Below are 22,290 nucleotides of genomic sequence, written 5' to 3'. Positions count from 1 at the left end.
TTTGGCTCAGCTCATGATTTCCGGGTCCAGGAATGGAGCCCCACATCAGGCTCTCGCTGGGCTGCAAATCTGCTTCTCCTTCTCCCTCTGTGATCTTTTGTGCATGCTCTCTCTCAAATAAATAAACAAAATCTTAAAAAAAAAAAAAAAAAGATCAAATTCTGAAGATGGTAACAAGGGCCCCAGAAGGACCAGATGGATGTTTTCCACAGGAAAGGTCTGTCCAGTGGCAGGGGACCTCGACTATCCTTCAGGGATCTAGGGATCTTAAGGGAAAACTGAGAACCAATGAGTAAGCATCATCATAATGGAGAACAGTTTAGCTCAAAACAGGGAAAAACTTTCTACCAAGTCAAGCTGCCTGACTGAACTCGATCAAACTGAGGTTTCTTAGAAGACTTACTTTGTCTCCTGCATGTCCTAAAGGACTCAGACTGGATGGGACATGGCCAGAAGTTTCTCCCCATGACTCAAGGGACACAAGATATATTTTTGGCCCCGGGAATGTCAATAACATTCACGACATTGACACATTCAAAAGGGAACACTGAAGGTGAGAAAGAAATATGTGTAAAACTCAAAATCTTTTATTCTTTCGTTTACCACGAGAAGGCAGGCACGTGGCAGATGACTCCATCATGGTAAGAAGAACTGAAGTTTGCTCTAACAATCACTGATCTTCTTGGGGCGTCTGTTATCTCATAGTTTTGTTCATTCCATCTTCATAAAAGTTTTAGGAAAGGCGTACAATCATTAGCCTCATTTCTTAAGCACAGAGGTGTTCACTGTTACCCAAGTATGAACAATCAGTAAATGGCGTAGCTCGAACTCGGACCCAAGAGCTGTCCACTTCCATTCCCACAGTCTTAACCACTATATTCACAGGAGACTGGAGCCTTCCAGATATTTTGAATGGCTGTGGCCCAGGCAGCCCTGAATCAGGCTCCCTGCAGAGGCTCTTTGACTCAGAACTTGAAAAGACTGCACCAGCCCCGAATCAAACCATCTCACAATTATTTAGGACTTTGGAAAACAGTAGCTATCACCCATGTATTAACAATAATGCCTGAGGAAGAGATGAAATTAAGAATGTATGATTATTTGAATTACGTCAGAGACAATTTGGGTGAGTAGACCAATATTTCACATAGGCAAAGTTGGACGATTCAGTTGCATTTAGTAATACAATGTTCTTTTTTTTTTTTTTTTTTTTTTTTTTTCTGAAAACAAAATAAGAGACACATTTGAGTGGAATGATCCAGGTTCAATATTAAGAATGAATTCCTGGAAGAGGAATCGTAAAGCTTAGGAATTATAAATTATAATTATATTATAATTAATTATTTTAAATCTTAGGAATAGATTGCCAAGGAAAGTTGTGACTTATAAATTATAAATTATAATTTATAAATTATAAAGCTTAGTTAGGAACAGATTATCAAGGAAAGTTGTGACTTAAAAAATTACTCACCTCTGGGGACTAAGTTGTATTTTTTACTACAGGAATGACTATATGAGGCTCAAAAATATTCAGTAGGGGGAAAAGTTAGCTAAATTGTTGTTTACTGGCATGCGGTTTTAAAATAATGAACCTTTTCCCCTCCCCCCGCCCTATTTTTTTTTCTTTTTGCTTTTGAGCTATTTGAAGAGAAAATTCAGACCTAGCTCACTTTTTCCAAATGTCTGTGCTGTGACATCAATGGCACTTTGCAAAGCAATGTGTATTCACATTTTAGGTTTTTTCACTTCTGTTGGCTAATTTCTGAGTTGGAAGACAAAGTAGAGGTCATTTGAGTTGAATCTTCTGCCGTCTCTGGCTGCCTTTGGCTTAAGGATCCTGCTTCCCAGACTAGAAGGTACAGTTCTCTCCAGTCCGTGGGCTCCGCCTGTGTAAGGACCAATAATGAGCCTCGCTCTGCCAGCAGCACAGATAAATCCACTGAAACCTTCGGGAAGCCATTAAATATGTGATGTTTCCTTGTTGATTAAATGATTCTTTCATCCCACAGTGGATGAAATACTAAGTAGTCCTGCTTCCTGACATGAAATTTGGACATCACCCAGTCCTTGGAAAAGCTGACCAATCTGCCCTCTAAGGAAATGGTGAGACTTTGTGAGAACCCCGAAAGCCAGATCCACGGGAGACCTCCTCCAGCTTGGGGCAGTGGTCCCAGAGGCTTTTTCCTGATGTTGAGACTTTGTTTCTTCTCCTATAAAACGGGGTCAATAAAACTAAGCATATGAAAGCACTGGGTAACCTACAAAGTACCAGAGACATGCTATGTTAGGTTTTGGTACGATTATTGGATTTCCCACTGGCGTGGCAGCATTTTTACAATTCTGATCAAACTGGAAAATTGCCTTCCAAATTCATAATTATTAAGTCCCAATTATAGAGACTTTACTATGCGCACAGCTCGTGAAAATACAGACCTTATTTAGTCCTCACCTCATAACCAAGGTAGTATTATTATCTCTAATAATAGGTCTATGTGTATTTATTACTAATTCATAAATGAGAAAACTGAGGTGTAGAGGAAGTGGGTAACTTGCTCTGTGTTATGAAGCTTGGAAGAGCTGGTAGGCATCCGGTCCACATGTGTCTGATTCATTACCTGAGAATCCTACTGTGGCTTCAATGTGATCTTCTGCATTCCCCAAAAGGAAGGATTTTCATTCTGAGCTGGGAATGGATTTTAGTGAATGTCCATCATAGATTTGGATCACGTGCCGCCACTGCCCTGCGGGGCCAAGTTCTTGATCTGTGCGCCGGGTCATGGCCTGATGCTGTTCTTGTCACACCTGTTTAAGGTAGTCGATGCCATGGATACCCCACCAGTATCCACTTTCCCAGCCAGCACACCCATCCTGTAGCTGCCAACAGCTCACAGCTGCTCCCATTCTGGAAAATTCCCCACTCCCCCTGCCCCACACCACTTTGGATAGCGTCCCTACCCGAATTCTGTGCCTTTAAAGCCTTCGTTTCAGTACACTTTCTCCCTGAGCTATTTATGTTAATTTTTTCCCTTTGTTAGGAAATAATCCTGGTTTCTTCCTTTGGAGGGAGGAGGGGGTACGGATCATTTTAGATTTAGGTATGGTGTCCTGAACACTTATAATCTAAGAGTTTCTGGGAAGAAGTTGTTCTTAATTACTAACTATTGACTAAACACTGACACCGGCAATGGCACAATATCATCTATTTGGTCCCTGATTCTTGTCATACACTTACAGAAATGGTGAGACCTTAGAGAAGGTAACATACGGTTCCTATTGGTGTACTGTAGTCACTAAAACTCTGCTGACTTGGGGTTGCCAGGCATTTGAAGGGTAATTGTCTTTTTCCCTCTCACAGAGCCTGAAATGTCATCTTTTTTCTTCCCCCAGGGAAAGCACCTTCTCGTGGTTGTCTCTTTGCCTGGGCTGCTTGCTGCTTCCTCAGTCAGGCTCCAGAGATAGTGATCGGCACACTGAGACACCAGGACTAGGCTGTTCTGTGTCCCCCTGAAGCAACGACCCAGCACTTCTCTGAGCCAGAAAAATAAAAAGAATAAAAAGGCACTTTCCAAAGGGACTGATCTTAACAATTTGAAAGGAAAGTTTCCGAAAATCGCAGAAAATTGGCGATGGAGGGAAAGTATCTGTTTGGGGGAAACGGACCAAAGAATGAGACCTTTAGTTTCTACCCATTAATCATTTACAATTTTTAGTCTAGGCAGATAAACAAGTCCCACCACAAAGAGATAAGAAAGCTGGAGAGCCTCATAGGAACGTTTACAAGTTCAAAGTCAAAAGATTAGTCGATGCAGCCAATGTGATCAATTTCAAGGTTTGGGTTTCCCCCAGAGTGAGGGCCGAGCCTTGAAGGCGATGTGAGGACAACAGAGTGATTTCAGGATTCCTCTTGGATGGCACTGAGCCCTTGCTAAGCCGCCGGGCCTTCCGACACCTACGATAGACCCCTTGGTCTTCTACTCGTTTCTTCTTGACTTTTTCCTCCTTACTAATAATCTTCGATTACTTAATCTCTTTAGTTTAAAAAATCCTTTATTCATTCCCCAAATTTTCATCATCTTCCTTCCCCTGTTCACCTTATTTCAGAGCCTACCAACCCTCTCCTCGTTCCATAGAGCATCCTTCCAGGTGAGATACAACACAGAGTTGGTTCAAGTCGCGGGTACGGTTTTTATTTCGACTCCCACAGTTCAAGACCACCGTCCTAGGAACTCGCCAGCATGTTTCCAAATACTGTTTCTTGCCACTTTCTTCCCAGACCGTTTTTCTTCCAGACTCTGTGTCTCTGGAACCCAGCAAAGGTCTTAGGAAACAATTAGCTCATGGAAGGACTTCCTGTGCCTGGAAAAGACACCTCAAAGCTTTCTTTCAAAATAAATGCCTGAAATGCCCTCTCATCCTCATAGTAATTTTTTTTTTAAAGATTTTATTTGTTTATTTAACAGAGAGACACAGCGAGAGAGGGAACACAAGCAGGGGGAGTGGGAGAGGGAGAAGCAGGCTTCCCTCAGAGCAGTGAGCCCCATGGGGGGCTCGATCCCAGGACCCTGGGATCATGACCTGAGCGGAAGGCAGCCGCCCAATGACTGAGCCAGCCAGGTGCCCCTCCTCGTGGTAATTTGATGTTCCTTTTCCTCCAAGCCAAATATATTCACTCCTTGGTATACAATGCAAATGTCCATCAGGATAGAAAACACACCCATCCGTGGATACCTGCCAATGACCAAATGGATCCTATGAAGTGCAGAAAACCATTTAAAACACATTAAATGCTATTCGAGCTATTCATAATCAGTGTGAACTGAGCGAAGCAGAATAAAAATAAAACTTCAAATGGTAACTAATTTTTCTGTTTTCTCTGCCCGGGAAGCTGTCAAAGAGAAGATCTTAGAGCCCATGCGTTAATTTGTCTCTGACCGAAAGAGCCAGTTTTCAATAGGCAGTGTCTTCAATAATGCTGTCACTCTCTTTTTTTTTTTCTTTCTGATTTTTGATGGTGGAACACAGTGATGGACTAGACACAATGCTGTCCTCTGACCAGAAAGAAAAGTGAAATGAATCCTTAGGACCCTATCACTACTGCTTGCTCAGTCTTTCTGGTCTTGTTCTAATGACCCTTCGCCCCACCCCTATCCCATGCCCGCCCTGAGGTGTCTCCCAAGAACCAGCCCTTGTTATTGCCCGGTGGTTTAAATCTCCTTTTTTTTTGACAATTACAAAAAGTAAGTGCTCCGTTTAAAAAAAAAAAAAAGAGAGAGAGAGAGAGAGGAAAATATAAGCCCATTTGTAACTTTTTCAGAGATACTGGCATTTTGGGGTCTTTCCTTTTTTTTAATTACACTAGTTGAGATCATTTTATGTATTCATTACCCGATGTGCTATTTTTTTTTTCACTTAACACTATTTTGTAATCATTTCTCACGTCATTCAAATTATTAATAAAGTATGATTTTCAAAAAAATGTATTTATTTGACGGAGAGAGAGACAGCAAGAGAGGGAGCGCAAGCCGGAGGAGTGAGAGAGGGAGAAGCAGGCTCCCTTGAAGCCTGATGGAGGACTCGATCCCACGATTCTGGTGGGATCAGGACCTGAGAGGAAGGCAAACGCTTAATTACTCAGCTACCCAGTGAAGCATGATTTTGAAGGATTCATCAGATTATATGGTGTGACTTCTTCATAATTTATTCTACTGTTCCTGTGCGATGCGCGTGTGGTCTCTTTCTGACTTTGCTCTGGTAAATAATACGACAAAGGTTTCCCCCTGCCTATCTCTGTCTTTTAGCAGGGTGTTCTTGAAGACCCCAGAAACGACTCTGTAACACCACACCGCCATCATCCGTTACAGGATGGAGTTAGAATTTTGAAGAGAGAAGGGGTTCTTGCTTTGTTTGCTTACTAAAAAGATTAATCTTGGGGCACCTGGGTGGCTCAGTGGGTTAGAGCCTCTGCCTTCGGCTCAGGTCATGATCTCAGGGTCCTGGGATTGAGCCCTGCATCCGCATCCAGCCCTCTGCTCAGCGGGGAGTCTGCTTCCCCCCCCCCCCGCCCCACCCCGCCTGCCTCTCTGTCTACTTGTGATCTCTCAATCTGTCCAATAAATAAACAAAGTCATAAAACATTTAACCATCTTTGGGTGTGGCCAAAGTCAGAGGCAGACAAAGCAAATGCGATTGACTTGTGGTGCGTGGGTTATCATTTAGGCCCCAGACGGAGGTGACGTGACAGCTGAGCAGTTTCTAACTAGGAAACCGAGATCCCACGTTTCCTAGCTTGTCCTCGCCATGGGTCATTCCAGAATGGAGGCTGGTCCTTCTTTGTCTGTTAATCCCGGGGTGCCCACTGCCTCCTTTAGACACACACACCGGACAGTCTCAGAGTAGAAGACTGAAGTCAAAGAGAGACGTGTCTAAAGCAGAAGTGACCTAGCCTCCCTTGTCCTGTCCGAACTTCAGAGCGCTGCCGTTTTGGCCGGTTCTCCCCCACTGATGTCCACAGAAGGACCCTCACTCCCTCTAGTGGAGGACACGCCAGGCATACAGGCTAGTCTGGCCCTGCGAGGTCCAGAAGCCAAGATCTGGGTGTCCTTAAATGCCCTCCTGAAACAATGGCAGCTGTGTCTCTCAAGGAGACTTCTGACTCCATAGAAGGTTTTGTCTTCAACGGGCCATCTGTGGCTACTGCTGCCACAAGACATCAGGGGATGTTCTTCCCTTCAGGCCAATAGCCCAGCTTCTTTTTATTCTTTTCAAAGATTTTATTTATTTATTTATTTGAGAGAGAGAGAGAGAGAGAGAGTGAGACAGCAACTAGCGAGAGAGAGCAGGAGCAGAGGGAGAGGGAGAAGCAGGCTTCCCGAAGAGCCGGGAGCCCGATGTGGGGCCCGATCCCCGGCTGGGATCATGACCTGAACTGAAGCAGATGCTTAACCGACTGAGCCAGCTGGGCTTTTTATCTTTTCATTAATTCAGGAATCTACTGAGTTGTGTGTCTCTGTCACCAGTGGTAGTGACTTGTGATTCACGTTCTGCTGTGTCATGGCCAAAAGGTGTTGCTACTATAAACAGAGCCTAGGATAAAGCAGCTGAAACCCCGAGAATCCTCAAAGTATTGCAAAAAGTCATTCAATCGCTTTTGTTTTGCTTTCTGTAAATGTAAACTTTTAGGAACGTTGAGAAAAACAGAAGAGAATATTACAAGAGTGACCGACCGGCAAGAGACATTTAGAGCTCCGCTCCGCCCAGAGTCCCTATATGGGATTCTTTGTCACAGCTGTGCCAGTCACCTTGGAAAGCCGCTATTTCAAGAATGAACTGAAAAGTTTCCATATGCGACTGCCTAAATCCTTTATTGATCTCTTCTTATGGTGATAAAGTCCTGCTATAGCCAGACAAGGAGACCTTGTTCCTGACGATTTCCACCTCCCTGGCCACCTTCTACTTACCTACCTCCCTACCCACTTCCTATCAATCTCCCTACCTGTACCTACCCTCCTACTTCCCACCCACTTACCCACTTATCTGCCTACCTGCCTAAGGCAAACTGCTTGAAAGCTCTGGGTTTAGAATTTTTTGGTAAAATTAGAGGATTGAATTTGAGGAACTATAAATAGCTCTTCCAGTTATAAGTCTGCGTGGGGGAAAAAAAAGTACTTAGCCTCTCTGTAGAGAGCAACGTACGGGAAGATTCCGTTCCTTTCTGCGGTCCGCTGCCATCACTGTTTACTAATGATCTAAGGCAAGTCGCAGCAGCAAAGCAGGAAGCCCTTCTTTTTCCCCCTGTGTCTGGCTCAGTCCCCTGCCTACTCCCTTGCTGTTAGGCCCGGAGCACGTGTCCTGGCCAATCTGTACTGGTCAAAGGTCCGCCAGCCTTGCCGTCCCTCAGGTGCATTTGCAATAGGCACGGGAAAATGTCCCCATTTCTCGGGAATCTCAAGCATGAGAATGCTGCCCTCAAATTCTTGGCGTTTTATTTAAACTGAGATCAGAGTGAACACGATAGCTCTGACCTGTGCAAATACAATAAGCACTTCAGCCCAGAAACAGTTTTCCCTCTTTTATTAGGTTGGGCTTTCAGTTTGTGTTTGAAGAGGAGCTATTTATGGGCTTGCAAACAAAGTGCGGAGGGAAGGAATTTCAAGGATGTCCTTGAGCAAATTCAGGGGGTGTTTATTTCAAAAGGCAACACCGCTCCTTAACCCTTTATCTTCTGGCCCAGGTCACCTCCTCCAGCTGCGTCCCCAGAAGCCTGGGAGAGAGGCATGGTCTGGCGTGGGCTGAAAACACACCGCCTGGCCTTGGGAAAGTCACTTCTTCCCTGTGCTGCTCTTGCTCTGGAAATCAAGGCTGGATGGTGACGTCCTAAGGCACAGGAAAAGAAAAGAAGTTCATCGGCCGAGGTAGGGTGCACTGAGGCTGCCCCTGTTACTTTTAGGGCTCCTTCCTGACCTGGTGTTTTCAAGCCTTTAGTCGTGGCCATTTTCTGGAAGGAATGCATGAATTTTTTTTTTTTTTTTTTTTAAATAAAGTAGCCTCCTACCTCCGTGGTATGAGCCAGGAAAGTGCAGATTTTCTCAAAGAATCAATTTGTTGGACAGAAGCGGTTCTCCAGGGTGGTTCTATTGGGAACGGCTGCGGAAGCCTTCCTCTGCCTCTCCAGGTTCAGGCAATGGGCAACTGTGTGGGAACCATATCCTGTGATTTGGCTTTTGCTCTTCTGCTGTTCACAGCTTAGTCATTTGACAACTCTTAATTTGGGGTTAGAGAAAGTTAAAAAAAAAAAAAAATCTTTTATTCCTTCGCTCGGTTACCTTCTTAAGAGTTTGATGAGGGAGGCGGTGGAACCTCCTGATAGAAGGGGGCGGGGCCGCAGTTCCCGAAATACTCGCACGTGGTGTTCCTAGTCGATACTCCAGAAAGAGGTTTTGTGCTCAAATGATTTAGTTGGCATTTCTCAGAGTGAACAAAGAAATTCCTGTTCTCACTGGAACCTCAGTTGACCCTGCTGCTGTGTCGTCCCATGACTGGTGATAGGAGGCCTGGGAGCATCCTTGAGCCTCCGGCACTCCGACTGGTGGGAGGCAAGTGGCTGGTCGATGGCGAGGGGGTATGAGTCTCTGATCAAATGACCGGCCTCCAGGGTTGAAGAACGGCTGCATTCAGAGGCCAGACACCCCCTTATGCCTCCTCCTCTGCAATCTCCCAAACCCCCTGGTACTCATTCTGCCGCTGCTTACAGCTCCGGACCAGGGTCCCTGTCTTAGGCCCTGTGCTTAAAGCCTTGCCCTGGCTCTCGGTGGAAGGGCTCTCCCCAAGCAACTAATCGGCCAGCCAGAGTGGATCCTAATAGCTGGGAGTGGTCATCTGCCATCCGCGGAGGGGATAGTGGGCACCCCGCAAACTGTGCTTTCCATGGGGAGGGACAGCAGAGTCCTAATACTCCCAGAGCAATAAAACAATGCCTACCCAGAGCCTCTCTACCCCAGTGGTTCTCGGAATGCAGTTTCCAAAGCAGAAGCATCACATCACCCAGGAATTCGTTAGACATGTAGATTTTTGGACCCCGATCAAAACTACTGAGTCAGGGGCGCCTGGGTGGCTCAGTGGGTTAAGCTGCTGCCTTCGGCTCAGGTCATGATCTCGGGGTCCCGGGATCGAGTCCCGCATCGGGCTCTCTGCTCAGCAGGGAGCCTGCTTCCCTCTCCCTCTCTCTCTCTGCCTGCCTCTCTGTCTACTTGTGATCTCTCTCTGTCAAATAAATAAATAAATAAAATCTTTAAAAAACAAACAAACAAACAAACACTACTGAGTCAGACACGCTCACGGATGGGACCAGCGGTCAGTGCTTTAAAAGCCCTCTTGGCGATTCTGAGGTCTGCTCACAGCTGACAACTGCTCTTCAGATCTGGGTTATGCTCTGGGGAACCTGAGACTCAGAGGTTCCGGTGCAAAGGCACTGGGGCCACCTTCGGGGTTTGTACAGGCCTCTGGATCCAAGGGTGGGCGTACCTGCAGTGGCCAAAAGCAGCTCTCAGACGAAGCAGGGGGGACCAGGCCTTGCACGTGGTGGTGGTCTGCGTAGCTCACAATCCTACATCAAGTATCGAAGTCACGGCGAAAGTACATTTTTCCGAGTATGGGGCTAAAACATAATTTATTTAACAGTCTGTTAGTTGATGTGATAACTTTTAAATATTTAGACATATGGTAGACAAGCCTCCATTTTTACTCTTTTCCTGGTCTCTGCACATGTTAGGGGTCATCCTGCTGCTCAAAGGCTATGATCTTTTATTGACCAGTTCATTCCTTGACTCCCATCCTAATTCAGGTCTATCTCTTTATTGAGATTCCCTAGGGGATGGGACATCATTCTCATACCTTCCTTTGCGGCTTTAATCGCAGTTTCCTTTCGTTCTTTGAACAGATTTATAACAGCTACTTGGAAGTCTCTTTTTCCGAGAATTCTACCATCTGTTTGCCTTCACGGGCTGTTTCTGTTGCCTGCCCGGTATATGGGTCATACTTTCCTGTTTCTTCGCATGTCTGGTAATTTTTTACTGGGAACTGAACATATTGGAGCCACACTTGTGCATCCCTCCTCTCCCGCCCGAGGTGTGGTTGGCGTTCTGCGCTTCTTGAGCTTGTGTAGTGACAGGCTTGGCTCCTTTCCCCGAAGTTTCACTGCCCCTTCTCCTTCCCCCCACAGTATTAGGACTCTGCTGTCGCTCCTCAGGGAAGCACAGTTTGGGGGGTGCCCACTGTCCCCTCCGGCAGATGGCAGATGACCACTCCCAGCTATTAGGATCCACTCTGGCTGGTTAATTAATTGCTTGATTGTTTCCTGCAATACCTTAGAGACAAAATTGCTCTATAGACACATCCAATCACAGGTTTCCTTGAAGGACAAGTTCCTGAGGTCACTGTTTGTTACATGTTCTGACCCTGGGAGGAATCCGCCCCGCCATGTCCTTCCTCGGTGCTCTGTCCTCTGAAAATTAACCAGCCTACAGCTTAACCTCTGTCCTCACCAAATCCCACAAACCTCCTCCCAATTCTCCCCCATCACCATGTCCCCTGTTACTGAGGGCTCCCTAGGCTCGAATCTCTCTACCCCTCAGCTGCAAATGAAGCCGTTTCCTCTGGGAAGATTAGAAGCCACCTGTTGTATGGTCTGTTTCTCCCCCCATTAGAATTTCTGAGCCAGGGCTCTGGAGCTGGGAGCGGGGACCAAGACAGCCTTCTCTCTGAATGATACCCCTACTTTAGGAGTCGAGCACTTGATGGAGAGAGGAGAGCCATAGTCTGAGATCTTCTTACCTCTCCGGGCGTGGAACCACTCACTGCCTTACAAGCCTGAACCGGAGTGGAGGACCCACTATTCTTAGCACTCCTAAAACCCAAGGTAAAACCTACCTTCCACCAGTGGGGGTTCAAGGGAACCCCCACCTCCCTACCACGCTTGCTCACAACTTGGCCTCAGCACTGGGGAGTTGAGGCAGAACGCCGATGTCCAGCTCCTCCAAGGAAGAAAGCCCTTCCGCTGGGAGCTGGGAAAGAGGAAGCCCTGTCTCTTTTAAAAATGTTTTTTTTTTTAAATCTTATAAATAAAATAAAATAATATTTTTTTTCCTATTTCCCTGGGAAATGTCTGTGGAGCTCCTAATGCTGTCCTGCTAACAATCTATCTTCCTGTGAATTTATTTGGCCATTCTATTGGGCACCTACCACATGCTAGGTACTATACCAAGTGTTGGGAACATGATAGCCAACAAAAGGGACATAGTCTTGTAGTTTGTGATCTAGCCAGGGACATGGCATCCAGAGGGAACTCAATAAATATTTGTCAAATAAATAAATGGCTACAAATAAATATGCTTTTCTTTCATGGTTTCTGTTTTGTTTTGTTTTGATCAGAGGCCTGAGACATTCCTGCACCCTCTCGCTAGCCGGCTTTGTGGACATTTAGAGGCACTTGGCGTGTTAGGAGGGCAATGCCTGCCTCCAGTCGGTTTGCTCTATTACAACGTTGCAAAATCTCCTTCCAATTCCAGTTTCATGAAAGCAGTGCAGGTGGTAACAGTTGCTATCATTGTTCTGTTATTTTCTTTCCTCTGCCTTTGGGGAGCTTCCCTGAAGGTGGAAACTGTGTCCTTACCCCACAGTTGCAGGCTTGGTGATGACAAAGGCTTGGACAAAGACTTGTTCTTCATGCATTCATTCTTGGCCAGGAGAACCGTATTTTGGGTTGTGCCAACTCAGAAGGCCAGTCTGTATTCATTTCCTCAGAATTCTGTCTTGACTTTACTTTTTTTCCCCCTCTAGCATCTGATCATGTCCTTTCCAATGACCCACGATGTTACGTCTTCCTGTTTCTTATGGTTCTCCTAGGGAAACACTGCAAGTACTGGGGCTGCCCTGAGTGTGACGAGAGAAAGAGTGAGGTGTCCAGTCCCAGAAGAGCCTTGTTGCTACTGCTCTGACCCTAGCATTTGGTGAGGGGGGCATAGTCTGATAGCTGTCCAAGGGGGTTGTGTTTGGCAATGTGAGGTTGAGTACATAACTGGGAAGTAACTGGGAAGCTTTATCAAAATATATGTTCTTAACCCTAAGAGCCTGTCAGAGCCAAATAAATGTAGGGTTGGGGGACGATCAGCTCATGGGACCGAAGGGAGACCTGGGAGGCACGCAGGCCAAGAAAGCTTCTCCAGAAACCCAGATCTAACTTCAGGGAACCAACGAGATGCCCCTTGAAGCTTACACATCACAACTGGGATTTCAGTACAGTCCCAAACCAGCATGTCTCAGCTCCTTACACATCTATTTCTGCTCCGACCCAAGGTACAACTGGACCCGGTGACAGTTATTTCAGCACCCGTGAGAAGTGCTAAGTTAGCAACCCCAGAGGATAATATCCTCCGTGCACAAATTAGGGCAAGGAGTCCCTTCATGGGACTTGAGAAAGCCTGGCAAGGAGGGGGCTGAACTGGCTGTTGGGCAAACTTTTCCCAGAATGACCAGGGTGATCTCATGTTCATATGACTTTATTTTTACATAAAAGCAATTTTTTTAGTTTTACTTTTAGCCCTTCCTAAGAATATATATTTTAATTGAAAGCCCATTTTGTCATTTGTGCATTCGTTTACTTAATTAATTCACTAAATGCCAATTTTGTGCAGACACTGTCCTATGTACCAAGATAAAGATGAATGAGGTATGGTCTCTGACCTTAGAAATTCCACAGTCTAATAAGGTTAATGGATCTATGTTCACATAATTACAATTTGACAGCATACAGAGAATGACAGGAGGGTCTTTGGGAATACAGAGGGGCTGGACCTAAGTCTGACCAAGCGGAAGAGTGTTTCCAAGAAGGCTTTCTGGAGGAGGTCACACTTAACTGAGTCTTACAAAGTGAGTGGGAATCAGCCACCGTGTAGAGGGTTGAGTAAGGAGAGAATGGGCATAAGGTCAACCTAGACACAGACACAGAGCTCCCGTGAGAAGCCTCATGGGGTGTTTGGAGAACTATTAAGAGGTAGGTTGATAAGATTGTCAAGTACAAGATGAGGGACCAGAGAGAGGTGGTGCTATCCTGGAGAAGACAGCTCATTAAAGAACTTGAACCTTCCTTTGCAGGCAAAGAAAAGCCATTGGAGCATTTTATACAGTGAGGGCTATGGTCTGACTGTTGGCTTTGGGAAGAATAGACTGGCGGAATTGAGGCAATATTGGAAGGCAGGGAAACCAAGGCTGTTGGTTTATAAATGGACGGGAAGGGTTAGATGTGAGAAGTAGTTTGAAGTTACAGCCTTTAAGATTTAGAGACTGACTGAATGTGAGCACGGGTCACACTGAGCTAGGTCCCCCCATCAGCCTCACCTTCAGAACGCTGCGATGAGCTACGTGTTGTCCTTCCTACTGCCCCGAATGGCATGGATCGCAACTCACAGTGCCTGGAAATCGATCTTTTTATGTTTTCATATCTTGAAGATTCCTCCTGCCCCCCACCAAAGAACTCCATAATCCAATGTAAAAATGACTAAGAAACAAAACACTTTAAAATCCATTAATATGGCAGCTGGAAAGAAATCATTCAAATTGTTGAACTGAGATTTTTATAATTATGGTTGCATTACATAAGAGTATAGTTTGGGGGTATTTTTCTTCCTCTGGGGGCTTTTTACACCTGCACTTTCTAAAATATCTTTTTCTGGGGTACTTTTTCTGAGGGGAGTCGATAAAGATGGAAAAGCAAAGTTACGTTGCCCTTAGCAACTCGACTTCGACTATCATAGCACCACGGAGCAAAAATAGCGACATAATTAAAGGATATGGCACTGGGGAGCCCTGGCAGCCTGCAGGGGGAAGGTCCATTCCCTCTGGATCTGAGTATCATTAAGGGGGTCAGCATTTCCAGACTGTAATAGAAATTTGCCTTAGGTGTGGTGTGTTTAATGAACTAATCCAATAAATGTTCCTGAAGCACCTTCGATGTACAATACAAACAAGGACACAGTTTCTGTTCCCCTGAGAGCTCATATTCCAGCAGGCGGACAGAGAGAGGGAGAAGGAAAGGGAGCAGGAGCAAGAGGTTGAGGGAAGGATTTCAGATAATGAGAAATGCTATGAATAAAGTAAAATAAGGACTAGTGAGTGACAGGTAGGGGCAGAGCGGATCAGAGTGAGGGGATGGCTTACATAGTATGATTTCATTGCCCTAGATCTCCCCGGGGGGAACATATTGGACTTCTGGGGTGGATCATATTTTAACAACTACCTCCTCTAGACAGCAGCACTATTTTCAGCAACAATTGTAAAATTAAGGGAAGAATGTTAAAAAAGAAATATGGCACAATTTCTTTTTTCTTGAACTTTGTTATATATTCTGGTCAAGAAGAAAGTGTTTTTAAAGCCTAAAATAAGTATTACAGTATAAAAAAGAAAGAGCAGCGCAACTAATCAATAGATTTTACATCTACCTCGCAGTGGAAAGTTCAATCCTTTGGTTACAAACTGATAGAATAACATCTTAGGTAAATGACTTTTCAGGAATGAGTAAATGAAAATTCATAAAATGGAAAAAGTGTAATTGAGGCAACTACGACGTCACGTCAGCAATGTGAAATTGTTTTCTGAGTTCGCTTCTTAGTTCGAAAACAATTATCAATGAAAAGGAATGCATTTTACATTCAAAGATTAAAATTCAGTAAAATGGGGCACCTGGGTGGCTCAGTCAGTTAAGCGTCTGCCTTCGGCTCAGGTCATGATCCCAGGGTCCTGGGATCGAATCCCACATCGGGCTCCCTGCTTAGCAGGAAGCCTGCTTCTCCCTCTCCCTCTGCCTGCCTCTCTGTGTACTTGTGATCTCTGTCTCAATCTCTCTGTAAAAAAACAAAAACAAAAACAAAAACAAAACAGTAAAATAGGAATTAAAGTTTGCATCCCTCCATACACAATTACACCTCATAGTTCTCAGTATTTCACTGGTTTCTTTTTTTTTTTTTTTTAAGATTTTAATTTATTTATTTGATTGAGAGAGAGAGCACTGGAGGCAGAGAGGCAGACAGAGAGAGAGAGGGAAGCAGGCCCTCTGCCGAGCAGAGAGCCTGATATGGGGCTTGATCCCAGGACCCTGAGACCATGACCCGAGCCAAAGGCAGAAGTCCAACCCACTGAGCCACCCAGGCGCATTTCAAAAAATCCCTCCAAGGGGTCCCATGGAATGACAGGATTAGAATTCAAATCTGTATTTCCAATCACTCTTCGGTCATTGTCTCCTTAGAACCCACTGTTTAGGTGAAGGACACAGGGTACCACAGAGACCACAGATGTAACTCCACCTAGAGCAGGCGTGAAGATTCTGGACTGGGAAAAACTTACTCTTCAAAGGAACAGGTGTAACTGAGTAGGCATGTGCTGGGAGCCAATGACAGAATGGGATTTCTCCTAATTAAACTCTGCAGTCAAATTCTCTACCACTGAGCTATACCCCCATCTAATTAAACTCTGTGTACAATACAATGTACGTTAAAGGGTAAGTTATAAAAATATATCATTTGACAGATTATAAAAATGTGTCATTTGACACCTACGTATATTATTCATACTCAATAAACAACTCTTTAAAACTTAGATCAGCTACAGATTTGGGGGGGGCATGAGGGGATACTATCAATGACGTTGTTTAAAATTTCTGGCAAATTCTCTAGAGACCACGGGCTGCCTTCTCAGCTGTACGCAGTGCTTGAGGGCTCCCTGTTGTTCTTCTGCCCCTGATATGCCTTTTCCCTAAACTCCTCTCCACCGAGGACCTGTGACTTAAATTCCTCCTTTCACTGCGTGAGTGATAGACCTGACAAATGCAAATATTGGGGTACAGTATCTCTTTGCCCTGGGGGTGGTTTTCACTGTAATCGGAGTTTATCAGAGCCTATCCCTGGAGCTTAGTCATGCATTCTTCTGTTCACTGATTCCACGTGTTTCATCATCCTACAATATGGTCCCAGGAATATGACCGGTTATGTCCTCAGGGAAGGCTCAGTCCTATGGGAGAGAGAGACACATAAGCAGCAATTGACATTCAGCGCGATGGGGCTGGTTTTCTGGCCTGTTTCTTTGCCTGTTCACAGAGAAGGCACAGCTCTGTGAGCCGATGAGGATGGGGGGAGCGTTGCTAAGAAAACAGAAACACCCCCAAGGGGAAGCAGGGCTGCTGATGCATATCCTTGGACTCAGCACCCAAGGGCCCCGGGCCTGCTGGCTGGGTGTCTCTGCAGAGGAGGGTTCTGAGCACCAAATGCTCTGAAAAGATTCATTTCCACTACTGTGGGAGACGATGAAGAGGCAAGTGTCTCGTTAGTGTGGGAAGGGGGGGCAGAGGGACTGTGTGGCTCTCCAGAGGGAAGGCAGGACCGTGTCTTCCTTCACAAACACCTCAGACCTGCCTCATACCGCGTCTCTCTTCAGAGCCCCCCTTTCCGGAGAGGGTCTTTGATGTGAAATGTGGCACGAATCTCCTTTACATGAATTTCCCATTAATTAGCACACTCCTTCCTCCGCCTAGGCGTTTGCCAGAGAGTTCCCGAGAACCAAGATAGCTGAACTCCTGCCAAACTGTCCATCTTGTGCCTGCTTTGCATAAGGTGCTTGGTCTGAAGTTGGACGTGGGCAGAGCAACTGGTTCGGGCATCCTCCCCCCAATTAGGAGCTGATTCCTTTCTTTCTTTCTTTCTTTCTTTCTTTCTTTCTTTCTTTCTCTCAAGATTTTATTTATTTGACAGAGAGAGAGATCACAAGTAGGCAGAGAGGCAGCCAGAGAGAGAGGAAGGGAAGCAGGCTCCCCGCTGAGCAGAGAGCCCGATGCGGGGCTCGATCCCAGGACCCTGAGATCATGACCCAAGCCGAAGGCAGAGGCTTTAACCCACTGAGCCACCCAGGCGCCCCAGGAGCTGGTTTCTTGAGCTGTGGTATCTGAGCACAGAAATCTTTTTTTATCCACAGTTTTGCCTTCTAGAGTTTCGGTCACCTTGGTCAATGAACACAGGGGCTAAAGGCTGATGACCCTCTTTCTGACGAATCCGCAGAAGGCTGGCCTGACCCAAGTCACCGTGACGACGTCACTCACCTTACTTCCTCTTATCACCTAGGCATTCTGTCATCTCACATCATCACAAGGAGGGTGAGTACAGTACAGGAAGATATTTTGAGAGAGAGACACACACCATATCCACATAACTTTTATTACAGTATATCAGTATAATTGTTGTATTTTATTATTAATTATTGATGTTAACCTCTTACTGGGCTTATTTATAGATTAAGTTTTCAGAAGTATATATGTGCAGCAACAAACAAGGTGTACATAGGGCTCAGTACTATCCGTGATTTCACACGTCCACTGGGGGGGTCTTAGACGGAATCCCCTACAGAGAAGGGGAGCTCACTGCTGTGGTCAGAGAGCCAGAACAGATTCGTGTAAGATAAGGTTGGGAGCTGGAGTGAAGTGAGCTTGCCTGGGTTTCTGAATCCTGGAGCTGTTTTCTCTGGCCTGGGAGGTGGGGGTGGGCAGATGGAGATGCCCAGAAGAGTAGTTTAAACCTGAGAAGTCCTGAGAAGTCCTCTGCGCATGTGTTTCAGATCGGTGCTGGGCTGGGCTTGGTGACCAGGAGTTTGGCCAGGAACAGAGGCTCCTCAGCATCTGAAAGCAGGCAGAAAACCTCAGAAGCCTGGCTCCCCACAGCTTCTAGAGGCTGGAGAAAGAAGCAGAGTTAGAGTAGCTGTCCAGACTCTCTTCCACTTCCTCCTCCTCACAAAACGCAGACATCTATTTGATAAAGGCCGCATGGGCCACTGGCTAGCAGAGGATGTGCGGAGGGTGACATTTTCTGGGCCTCGGTTTCCTCTTCTGGAACAGGGATTGGTCTTCTTGGTCCCTAAGGTCTCCCTGTGCTGAGAAGCTGACCTTACAGTTCAGACCTGCCCTGGGGTGGAGGGCAGAGGGGCTCACGGCAAGAGAGCAGGCCGGCTGGAGTTCAGAGATGTCGCCGTCTGCACGTGTCCTGATGAGCACTGAGGGGACTTGGTTGTCATTTGTTTATGTCATTTGTTTATGTCATTTTGTTTATTCTCACATTAAGGTGACCACACATTAGGGCTTTGAAGAGAGGAACAGTGCATAGTTCTTGCTCTCAAGAAGTGTGTAACTGTGAAAACAAGACATACGTATATGATAGACTGAAAAGCAGTCAAGGTTACAAGGCTTCTGTCCAGAGGCGTCGCATGAAGGTGTGCCAGCTGAATGTCCAGAAAGACGCTCTTTAGACTTCTTAGACGTCACCGAGGGACAGACTGCGGTGTGCTGACTCGTTGCTCAGGAAGCAGCCGTCAGGTAATGTATCCAGAGCCCTTTGGGGGAAAGTAGAAGGGACAGTAGTAGGAAGCTGGAATGAATGAGGCCGAGGTCACAGGAACCATGTCTTAGAAAAAGGATTAAGACACGTGTTCCTCGATCATACCCTATGCCCTCTGTCGGCAATGGAGAGGGCTTCAGACCCCAAGGCAGAGGTGACAGAATGGCAGGAAACCCATGGGGGCAGACCCCCCCGGACTGTCTGTTTCGATGGAGGGAATGAAATCGCACCTGGTGCCCTTTGCATGCCAGTCCTGCCAGCCCCACACACCTGCTCGCAGAACCAGCCTCCCCTCCGCACTCCCTGCAGGGCTGTCCGCCTCCTTGGCTCCCTGGGTCCAGCCCAAGTCAAGGCGCCTGTGGTAGGAATTCCAGGTAGGTCCCTCGGGGGCTGAACCAGGGGCTGGCCAGTCAGAATCTGAAGTGGCTCCCCCATCTTTGAGGGGACACTGAGGTAATCCCTTATCTCTGCTTCGCTCTGGGTATCTGCCTCCTTCTGCTCCTTTTCCACAGCCAGACAGTCTCTGCCGGCTTCTCAGGGTGCAGGCGGGAGGAAATGGCTGTCCCAGCCCCAGGTTTCTTGAGCCACTCAGCTCTAAGGACTGGGAAAATCCTTTCTGAATTACAATTCTAATTCTCAAGACAAAAAAAATCTCTTAGTTCATCTGAGGTCCCCTCTCTCGTCTGCATCTCATCGCTGTGGCCCGACAGTGCCCTGTCCCTTCACTGGTCCCTTTGTGGGCATGGCTAGTTTTCAAAGAAGGGAGTGTGGACAGAGCCTTTTCTCAAAGATGCTTCTGCGACATTCCCGCTGCTATCAGAGCATGTCTCATCTTTTAAATTACTCACAGAGTAATCTCCTCACCTGCTGACTTGTGATCGATGAATTCTGGAGGCCAACAGTGGGGTCCTGGGGTCATTTCTGCAGCCCCCAGGGCAGAGGACCAGGCGTATAAGACAAGACATGGAACCTTTTAGATATTCGATAGACTTTTATGGCTAGAGGCGGCGATGAGTGGTTTCTTTAGGCTTATTTGGCCAGTAAAGAGGGCAGGGAAGTCAGTACCGAGACTGATGGGTGGGTTAGTGTTTTATTCCTAAATATTTTTGTCTCTCATCCAGCCCTACAGAAGACCCAAATCCACTCGCTTTGAGCAGAGCAGCATTTGCTATGTGATCATCATTTCCTTCACACACATTCCCTATTAATTAACACAATTCTTCCTTCGCACATCAGTTGGCAGGGCCCTGCGGAATCAGAGCACTTTGAACAGCTGCCAGACTGTCCATCTTGTACCTACTTGGCGCGTGAGTGCCGGTGCCCAGCCCGGCTGCCAGAAGAATGACGCTTGGCTTCTGCGTCGTCGACAGGAATGTCTCCACCTTCGCTTTTCTTTCCACATCCCGGAGTTGCCTCTCGGCACCTTTTCCAAAGTGCAGGACCAGATCGTACTCCGGAACTAACTTGTCCTAGGGGAGACCGGTTGTCTTTTGAAGCAGGGTCTGGTTGCACTCAGGCCTGGCACTCTTTTTTTTTTTTTTTTTAAAGATTTTATTTACTTATTTGACAGACAGAGATCACAAGTAGGCAGAGAGGCAGGCAGAGAGAGGGGGGAGAAGCAAGCTTCCCGCTGGACAGAGAGCCCGATGTGGGGCTCGATCCCAGGACCCTGAGACCATGACCGGAGCCAAAGGCAGAGGCTTCAACCTACTGAGCCACCCAGGTGCCCCTCACAGAGCACTTTTTGCTCTGACTGAAAAGTCATCGTCTCAAGCGTGATCCTGTAGTTCCCAGGATTGAAGTTTGGATCATACTGAAGGGAAGGGGGCAACTGGGCAGATGGCAAACCCAAAGCTCCTCGGTTTTAAAAATCAAGTAAGTCTAAACTCAAAGACAATCTTCTCATTCCCTTTCATTTTGAAAGAAAGCATGTTGAGAAGTGTTGACACAGGACACTGAGTTGGTCCTTCTGGAGAATATCCTTGTTTGGGGCATTCAAGAGAGATGAGGTCATGGTCAGGTGCTGAGGTTCACAGGCGGCTGCTAGGGGAGACATCCTGGGACTCTCCAGTATTTTTAGCTCAGATGCCAAATGCATTTCTCATATGTATGGGAAAGAACTTTTCATATTAATAATCAACATCTCAGAATTATTAAATGCAATATAGCGCCTTTTTGGATGTGTTGTGGGTGTTTTAAAATTGTTAGAGTTTTCATAGTTGTTGGCCGTAAAAATCTGCACGGACATGTGTTTTTTATTAAGACATAAGCTCACACATCATCCATTCATAACACATCACTGACTTGACTCCCTCTATTAGCAGCTGGAAAAAGGAATGGAAAGTTGAATTGAAAATGAATTTACATGTTCATTTAGCTTGGTTAATTAGCTGCTGAAATAATGTCCCCGATTTTTAATGGGTGCTCTCCTTGATGGATAAGGCAGATGTTCCATGAGGGGACAGCTCAAAATGCACCTGGTTTATGATAATGTTTGTCAAAAACATGACAGGAAAAAGCAGGTTGGAAGGTTCTATCTGCCAACAAACTAGATGCTGCCAAGCCTGGAGGCAGTTAACTGACAGCCCGTTTAAACTGAGCCTGCTCACATAATAATAGCACCATTTCGTATTCTAGATAATGCTAATGTATGCAAATGTACCAGTAATACATTTCTTAAAGTGCCGTGGGCAGTAGTGCCGATTGTTTCTACAGGGGAAGCCAGAGAAGTGGGGGTCGGGGGTAGAATCTGCCGCTCTTTGAGGCACCCAACAGGAGGCTTACACAAGATTTGCATTTTATTGTCTGTTATCCGTGCTGTACATTCAGTTCTATTCATGGGCATTTCCACTGTCAGCTTTCTGAGGCCACCCCTAGTTTGCAATGGCATTTTTTTTTTAATTGAAGATCTCATTTAAATGGAATAGCGTCCATTTCTGATCTTTAAAAATCTTCCTGCAGTGGATTCAGAGCATCTCAGGTTTTCTTTTCATCCGATATTCCCGAGTTCCCAGAGTTCATCTTAGTAGGTCAAAATCATTTACCTTCTCAAGTCGCCAGGAAGTAAGTTGAAGTATTGCCATTCCCTTCACATAGAGGGGAGTTTGAGGTACAGAGACATTGAGACCTCCGCCCCCTTGGCTTTGGAGCAGCAGGGAGAATTAGCTTCTCTGATTTCTAGTTAATGTACTTTTTTTTACATTCCCCTCCCTACGTCACTACTTAGTGATGCCTGATTAAGTGCCTGCTAGATTTGTCGAATGTAGGACATAGAGATGGTATAGAGTTGCTGGCTGAAGCTGGAGAAGGGCCGTAGAATCTGAGATGGTATAGAGTTGCTGGCTGAAGCTGGAGAAGGGCCGTAGAATCT

The 22,290-nt window shown here is 46.1% G+C and overlaps 1 long non-coding RNA gene across 3 annotated transcripts in view; it reads left to right on the top strand.

Moving 5' to 3' along the window:
• Nucleotides 1-8,085: 8,085 nt before the first annotated feature.
• Nucleotides 8,086-22,290, top strand: part of LOC132020888 (uncharacterized) — a 25,479-nt gene continuing 11,274 nt past the window's right edge. For 2 of the 3 annotated variants that reach the window (XR_009405136.1, XR_009405135.1), the window contains exons 1-4: nt 8,086-8,411; nt 17,512-17,689; nt 18,648-18,898; nt 20,157-20,795. This is a non-coding gene — a long non-coding RNA (uncharacterized LOC132020888). Of the gene's footprint in view, nt 8,412-11,277; nt 11,414-17,511; nt 17,690-18,647; nt 18,899-20,156; nt 20,796-22,290 lie in introns of all 3 variants that reach the window. The other variant, XR_009405137.1, reaches the window with a different exon arrangement.

The sequence above is a fragment of the Mustela nigripes genome, chromosome 6, assembly GCF_022355385.1.
Source record: "Mustela nigripes isolate SB6536 chromosome 6, MUSNIG.SB6536, whole genome shotgun sequence".
NCBI classification, from domain to species: domain Eukaryota; kingdom Metazoa; phylum Chordata; class Mammalia; order Carnivora; family Mustelidae; genus Mustela; species Mustela nigripes.
The sequence above is the reverse complement of the archived record's forward strand: the minus strand, read 5'-3'. Positions and strand labels throughout refer to the sequence as shown.